At 30.5% G+C, this 8,591-nt stretch overlaps 1 long non-coding RNA gene across 1 annotated transcript in view; it reads left to right on the plus strand.

Moving 5' to 3' along the window:
- The window catches only part of LOC144854244 (uncharacterized), a 37,023-nt gene extending 28,899 nt beyond the window's left edge, over positions 1 to 8,124 (plus strand). Inside the window, exon 3 of the long non-coding RNA XR_013614545.1 lies at positions 6,627 to 8,124. This is a non-coding gene — a long non-coding RNA (uncharacterized LOC144854244). The remainder of the gene's footprint in view (positions 1 to 6,626) is intronic.
- Positions 8,125 to 8,591: the final 467 nt, after the last annotated feature.

The raw sequence follows: 8,591 nt of genomic DNA on the forward strand, positions 1-8,591 counted from the left end.
ATGGTTATTTATTACATATATACATATTTCAACTTTAATGAAGCAACAATTTTACTATTGTTCGTGATTTCATTTCAAGTTAGGTATTGAGTGAATTTGAATTTGTTATTTTTTCATTGTTTTAAATTTATTTTACCTTTATATTTCCCTTTTTGGTTGTTTTTCTTTCCTGTTTCAACTTGATAAGCAATCGTACAGAAACGGTTTATTTATAGAGTTGTTATTATGCAATAACAAAAAAACAATATTTGCTAAAAATTTGAATTGAATTGTGGGAATAATGCTTTGGAATGCGAAATCACAAGCGTCAATGCTTCCTATTCTTTGCTTTTAAACACATTCCTCACGATTTATAGCCATTTGTTTGAAGATTTCAATAAATATGTTTCCTCTAAGTCTACGTTGTTATCAATAACAATTTTTTTATTATCCTTTTGCATTAGTTAACTGCTCAGATAAAATCATTTGTCAATAGATTTTTGGTTAAATATTGAAAAGGCAGAGTAAACTTTCGGTTGCAGAAGTACCATGTACTTGAAATATATGAATATAATTGGTAAATACTAAACCTTAATGATTTTAGATTCAATATTTACTTTTAAATAATTGGCTGAATTGCGTTTTCAAAAAGTTAATCTATTTCTTGTCCAAGTATTTTATGATTTAATGGTATATGAACATATAAATGAGAAGGTAAGATTGTAGACAATTTGGCGGATTACGTTATTTGTTAAAATGAATAAATATATGGTGGTTGATTAGGTCAAAACCTATACAATATATTATCGTATATGATCTAGATATCTTGTAGTGTAGTACTATACAAATTAGAGGCATTCCATGGGTTTGAACATAGACTTTTCCATTCAACTCATACAAATGTTCTTTCCATTCAACTCATACAAATATTCTTTCCATTCAACCTATAAAAAACATACATTATTTTGTATTGATCACATTTTGTAAAAGTCTGCACTAAACACTAAAAAATAAAAAAACATGCACCGTCATTCTAAGGTGTAGGTAAAATGCTAGTAAAATGAAAAGAAATAAACAAAAACCAAAAACTAGTGTATCATAATTCAAAATGACTTCATATATTGTATATATACTATTGTACTTGTATACAGTGACTTCATTTTGTGCATTTTATATTTTGTATTGTCAATTGTTTTGGTCATGGCCATGAAAAGTGTATTGATTGTGGTTTTGTTTACTGAAATTCTTTAACAGAATTTTAAAACAACATAAAAAAAGGTTTTTTCCCCAAACTTTGTCGGTATTTTTTATTACACACTTCTTAAATTTTATTAAGTAAGGTTTTGTTTGAAGTGATTATTTGCCTTTTTTATATTCTTAAAAAGTTACCGCCTCAAATTCATTGAATATCATAAAAATGTTGAATAATAATTATTTCAAGAAATTTACTTTTGAAAATGCTAGGGTCATTGTACTTTAAAAGTTTCATATACTTGACTTGCCCAATGACTTTGTATTATGAAGTGCTATCACGTTGAGCTATATAAAAAGATAACACAGTCACATGTATGCTTTAGTCATGATGGGATTGCATTGTCACTGATAAGGGGTGTGTTTATTGCACTCAAGAATCCATAAACTGGCAAACATTTCAAGCAATGTCATAACTCCAATATTACATTTCATTATAACTTTCCAATTGTTTTTTGTTGATGTAATAATATGTTTGTAAAAAATAAGATATTGCAATCTATCAAATTTTGATAATTTCATTAAATTTTTATTATCATTAATATTTATCTTATTTATATCACAGTATGAATTTTTTTCAAACCAGACTAGGTTAATCATAGAGGTAAACACCTCAATGGTTTAATCAAGAATGTAAAACATATTTTGAAGAATCTAAAATTAGTATAATGATACAACTTGTTATATGTCCCGTTATATCCCGTATCAAGCACTGAACAACTTTAGCCTTCAAACCAGGATGTTTTGATGCGCAAAATTGAAATAAAAGTTTTTTAGCGTTAGAGGGGGCTATTTGGGTCAATGTTTCATAAAGTTTGATTACCTTGGGCCTTCATAGAACAATAACTAGCATTCCAGCCCTGATGACATGCATCATTTGTAAATAAGTATTGTTTAGCTTACCAACCAGAACGAAAATCATACAATGGTTTATTTTTCCTTGGATTTATTCTAAATATTTTCTTATTAAGTTTCATTAAAGTACATAGAGATGTATGAATAGAACTATTGTTCATTTTGTAATATACCTTCTATGGTTACCTGGTTTTTTGAATATATAATAGTTTTCAATTGTAAACTTGTTTAAATAAATATTTTTGAGAACTTTGATTAGTAAGTACAATATAAAATGGTGGTATACCTGATCATTTTACAAGTGTTCCTGTAATGAATATACCTATTTAAACTTGGTAAAATTATTGAAAAACAACAAAAGTGTACATTGGTAGAATCATACTGTAACAACACTAGTCAGAGAAATTATAGCTTCTTTATATTCTTTCACAATTCTTTTTATAAATACTGGCACATTCGGTTTTTTTTAAAGTGAAGTAAATACAGGCCCGGTGTAGTCTGTTGATGTCATGCCAGGGTATAGTAACAAATTTGATCCTTGGCGCAGCACAGTCATGCGATGCTATTTCACACAATCATGTTCTCGTATTTACCGTATATAGTCTTTGTAATATAAGTATATTGAGCACTTATTTATGATCAAGTTTGTAGCTACCAAGACAGAATATAGTACTGTACAATGTATTGTTTGTCCACTAACTTGGCCATACTTTACGGATATGGTGCTTTCATGCAGCAAACCACAACCAATCAAAATCAAATCTCAAGGTTTGAAAACTTCCTGTGATTCAAGAAACCTATTGTATGATAGCTTCTAAGAGAGATGAGTCATAGGGGGAATCCCTAACTAATCCTACTTGAAAACTAAACCCCGGCGTTGTTGTGATTTCCTTATTTGCACAAGCAGCAGTGAAAACAACATTATGTTGTATTATTATGTTGTACAGTTAGTTCATTTTGGTAGGGTGGGAAACCATTGCAAACTTACCATAAAGTTATTTATAGAACAGAATATCTTGATGTATTTTGGCAGACTTTTTGTTGAATGCATTATTCTACTGTTAAACCTACAAAGTTCAATTTCTTTGATTTTGTTTGTTATTCTCGCTATTGTAAAAAGTAGTTTTAGTTTTTATAGCAAATACCATGTTATCATCTTGTGTCGGATTAATGTACAAACATACTGCAGTCTATTTCGTGCCTAGTTTACCTGGATAAACCGACAGTAGCCCATGCTTTCTAGAGGAAGTGGCACTCATAGACTGCCGACATCATTTATTTATTCTGGTATAAAACTTACAACAAGTAGCCGTAAGGCTAAAAACGTTGCAAAATTATTATACAATATACTTAAGTAACAATAAAAAGGATGTAATAAAAATGAAATAAAAAGTACATTATCACTCTTGACTCTTTGCTCATGAACTATTGTTTAAGCAAATTAATTATTGTAGGGATGGGTGAATTTTTAAATCTTTCGGTTCTCGGTTTGTATTGTTGATATTTAACCTTGCCGTTGCTTCGGAGAACACGAGGAATACTACCGATAGGGGGGAGCAAATAACTGAACTTGTCCGAATTCGACATCTTAATAACCCTGCATTGTTGGTTAGTGTATTTTGTTTTTGGAATGAATAAGTAATAAAGTATGATTTTTCTTCCATATTTTTATCATTAATTAGAATATCATAATAAAATAATAATTCCATTTTTTATATGTACTGTAGTTTTACTGTACAATTATGTGGTTTATTCTATAATATATATAATATCTTTACAATGCCGACAATACCCGTACCCAATATTGGCTCTCAGGGGTATTAGTTACTGAAAAATCATTCATATGGTTATTTTATATTTTATTGAATTAGTATCAATTACTATTCAATAAGTGGCTGTATTAGTTATATACTGTACAGTTATTGTATAATCTAAAAATAGAACAAATTTAAATATGGTAATACTATAGTGCCATGCCCAATAGAACAATATTTTTACTGACTCATATCAAGTCAAACTATTCGTTTATTATACAAACTCATAATCATATACAATTAATCGTACATTAAAGTACATAAAAGAAATGGGCTCAAAACAGTTAAGTGCTTAAGTAAGCATTGAAAAAGTTATGGAATGGTGTTGATTTTTCAAAGATTTAAGAAAAAATAAATACAAATATTTGCTTGTGGGATTATGAAAAATCCTTGACAAGCTAAGATGATTTTTTTCCCCAGCACATTTGATACAGTAAGTCTATTTTGTGCCTATGTTACCTGGATAAACCATAAATGGTCTTTCTTTTCGAAGAGAGGTGTACATTTACGAAAAGAAGAATTTTGATACTTGTTTACGTAGCTGTATTTAGCCCACTGTGCTATCAATACTAAACTAACTTTACATCTAATCAAACCCAACAATGCTGTACCCAATTTGTACTTTCTGTTTGATAAATTCATTTGCTTCATTACAATTTTGGTTTTTCCAACTTAGTTGAAGTAGAATCGTAAACATACAATACTGTATTTTAAAAAAAAACTATTAGTGGTTGGAATAACGAGACAAAGAACACTATTATCAAAGAAATTTAGGCCACTGTATTAGAAAAGAAGGGAGCCAATATGTCATGGTATCTAAGCAGAACTCATAGATTCTAGACACTACTGTTTGTGTAGTTTCGACATTGCCAAGAAATTTATTCTAACTAATTAATATAATTTCACACATCTAACTTACAGATGCATTATTCCTGAAAATATTTCTAAAAATAAAAAGGTATCATAAAAAAACTACTTGAGAATGCTTGATATTGTTACAAAGCAGTATGGAAATGCTGGCAGCCAATGAATGTTTTCTGTTATTTTTAGCATTAAATCTATTTAATATTATTATTAGATAATAAACATTAAAAAAGCCCTTTTATCATCTCTTCTCATTCACAAGCGAAACTAACTTACAATTTATTTGTGAATTATTAGGGAAACTCCCAAATGTTAATAATTGAGTTCTAAAAATGAAGTGTTTAGCTTTCTATTGTAGTTGTCTCCAGTAGTTCCTGTAAGCTATCAAAATAATTATGTCTGGTTGTAGTCTCGATTCCCATTTTATTTTTAAGCTATGGTTACAATGCTCTTTTCTCTAACGGAGATAACTACAGTCAGGTGGACTGTTCAAATGCAAAATAATACACCAAATAAAAATATGATGTTTCCCCTAAATCCAGTGAGAAGGTATGTCTATCACTTGTCTCACATCATGTAATGGAGTTAAATTAACTCGGATGTACATCTCTTACCTCTATCGGAGTTGTATCGGAGATAAATCAAAGTTATATAGTTTATGATAGGTATAAGATAGATAACTGATGACATGAGCACTATATGAATTGTAACTTGTTTCAGATCAGTTATAACTGTTTTATGTACTCCAGGGGCCTGTTTCTGCTGCAACTGCTCAAAATACGGTATAAAAATACAGTATTTTTTATACCATATTTTTTAGTACCCCGTTTCTGCTAACAATACTTCTTGGGTGGTCGTGTTAAAATTCATCCTTTTTACCCAAACTGTCATTTATTTATTTGGTCGATGATTAAAAGTCGCAATAAAGGAAGTTTTATGCCTCACTTTCAACAGCCTAGCCCTAGTGATAGAGATGTTGTGAGAGCACAGAAAAAATCGTAATGAGGACAAGTAATTCGTTCCCTCCACGAGTGACTTTTGCAATGTTGTACTGCTTTCGCAGGCTCTTCAGCTTTGAGTTTACTTGCTTTGGAGACAAGGAAGTCTATTCCGTACTCCTGCTTTATTTTTTAGAAATGTCTTTGGCCGGACATACCACTCCCCCACCTTCCCCACACAGATTTATATAGTAAAGTAACGTCTTCACTCCACATTTTCGCCGAATATATCTATACACGTAGCGTAAAACAGCTGACAGAAAATAAAAGCATGATGTTGACCTCATGTCGCAGGTAAAAAAAAATACGGTATTTTTTATTGGCAGTTGTTGGCAATTATGATGATGACAGAAGTACTAGTTTCAGATTGTTTTGATTGTGATTGAGTTTTAGGTTTTTGCAAGAATAGGCACATATACATTAAATGATGATAATTTGTCTGTGTTTTCGGTTTAGAACTTTCCTGTTGAGATAATTTTTCCGTTGAGTATTTAGTTAACAAAGTATTTCAAACGTTAAGTACTACACAAATAAGATTGCATTCATGTTTACCTTTCAAACAGATAAATTACTTAACAGATTATTCGTTGAGCACAAAGTTAGCCAAACGGCTTGCATATCTGAGTAAGGTGTAAAGTTTTCTACAGGATTATCTTCAAACAATAATACTGTAATCTACTTTGCTCACACATTATGATAATTATTGGTTGTCATCATCATGTGGTGAAATTTTACCTTGTACTTTGTGTTATTGCTATATTTTTATTTACAAATGTGATAGAAAATTGGGGTAAATGATTGCAGGGTCATTACCCTATCTTATCTTATCATTTGTAACTCTTCAAAGGTTTGTTTCGATTTACAGGGCATTTAATCGCACGATCATCTCTTATGTTCCAATACCGTTGCAAAAGCTGATGACCACACCTGGTCTGCATATATTTGATGTAAAAACCATGAAGCAAGTTTGCCAATTTGTTTTGAATCATGTTGGGTGCAGAGGACACCAGGCATTCAAGAAGTTTAAAAAAATACATGGTTTTTTACTTTATGCAGTTGTCTGCTTTACAAATGTTATTAGTTTGCCATCGAAAGTGAGAGGGTCCATCTCAAATGTAGGAGGGACATGTTCAGGCCCATTCTCCAATATGTGCCATGAGGACTAAAACTGCACTTCCTTTGAGCCTAGTATTGGTGTAATAAAGTCATTTATGGTGTATTGGAATGAGTACAGGAGGTAAAACCATAGAACGATGAAAATGTCCTGAAGATGAATAATGTGACTTTATTTCCTGTTTAGTTGGACTGAAAAGACAGTAATTCCTTTACTAGGTGGCAGCATGCACTATTCATGAAATTACACTGGCATTTAATATTGTTAATTTCCATCACACAACGCTGGATGTGTGTAGTATCACCATCTGTATTCCTTAATCTCTCCATTTTCCTCAACACTAGAAACTTCCATATTTTACGGTATTTTAGGATTATTGATTTTTAAATACTAACACATTGTAGACATTGAAGACATTGTACAACAACTCTTGCTAAACAGAAAATCTCATATCACTATTAAAATGTTACACAGGACTGCAGATGCATTTTAATCATTTTTTCAATAGTTCAAGCGCCTTGTTGAACTATGAATTCAATTTAGATGAAGCTGTCTAATGCGGTCATTGAAAGATGGTAACCAATCATAAAAGAGGAAGTAATTAATCTAGCTTGCGGGCTATAATCACCTCAGAGGTTGAATATATTTATTGATCTCAAATTCATGATGAATTGACAAGTAGATTTTTTCTGTAAATTCCCATATTAGATGATTATTTTGCAGTTAAACATTTCTGATTATTTTTTTATAAAATATGTATTTGTTTAAAGTCTATTCCTGTACGTTTTCCCATCAATAGTTTCTTGAAGCACAATTGTGTAGGCTATCTACTATTAATCAATCGAGCAAGCAACCTATGGAATTACTGTGTCCAGCACTTTGATCTTTCTTTGGAAAAGCACCTTTATAAATAACGAATAATAATAACAATAGAAGGATAGGAAAAGCAGTAACTTAAAATATTAATTTTAAACTTTAAAACTTCTATTTAAACAGTTTAAGCTATTAAAATATTTAATTTTGTGGCTGCAAACTTTCAATCCATTGCAACATTGCTCACACAAAATATAGTGGGAATTGATCCTGGATTCCTACAGTATGTTTTGTACGTCACAACTATGTTGCGAATCAGTAATGATTCAACTTTGTTGATAGAGGAGACAGAGAATTGATATAAGATCATTTTCCTAGTGGGAACTAAGCTTTCCATTTTTCAAACGAAATTAAAATTCAAACTTTTTTTTTAGGTAACGAGACAATCATAAAAAATCAAAGATTTCATGATTAACAAAAGGTTAAAGATTTTTTAATTTTTGTATTTTATTCTTTAGATTTGCCTATACTCCTCAATAAAACTGCAGTTAATTAACAGCTACCATTTATTTTCTTTTAATCATCCTTTTATTAATTCTATTAACTGTATACTCTATTGCAGCATTTGTAGTCAATGTAGTAAACCTACGAATCAGGTTACCCATTGTTTTTGAGTAGTGTATGTCGGGATTTAATAGTTTTTTTTAGCACTTTGCGTGGGTGGTTCATATTGATGATAATTAAAGCTTCAGAATCCAACCAAACATAATCAGGTCGATTTACATATGAATGTTATCTAAGCTTGGCGTATGTTCTTTTTTTTAAAGCTGAATATCATATAATATCTCACTGAGTTAAAATATGTAATAATAACAACGTTGTGTTCTCATTTATTGTTCTCTA

The sequence above is a fragment of the Antedon bifida genome, chromosome 10, assembly GCF_963402885.1.
Source record: "Antedon bifida chromosome 10, ecAntBifi1.1, whole genome shotgun sequence".
Lineage (NCBI taxonomy): Eukaryota > Metazoa > Echinodermata > Crinoidea > Comatulida > Antedonidae > Antedon > Antedon bifida.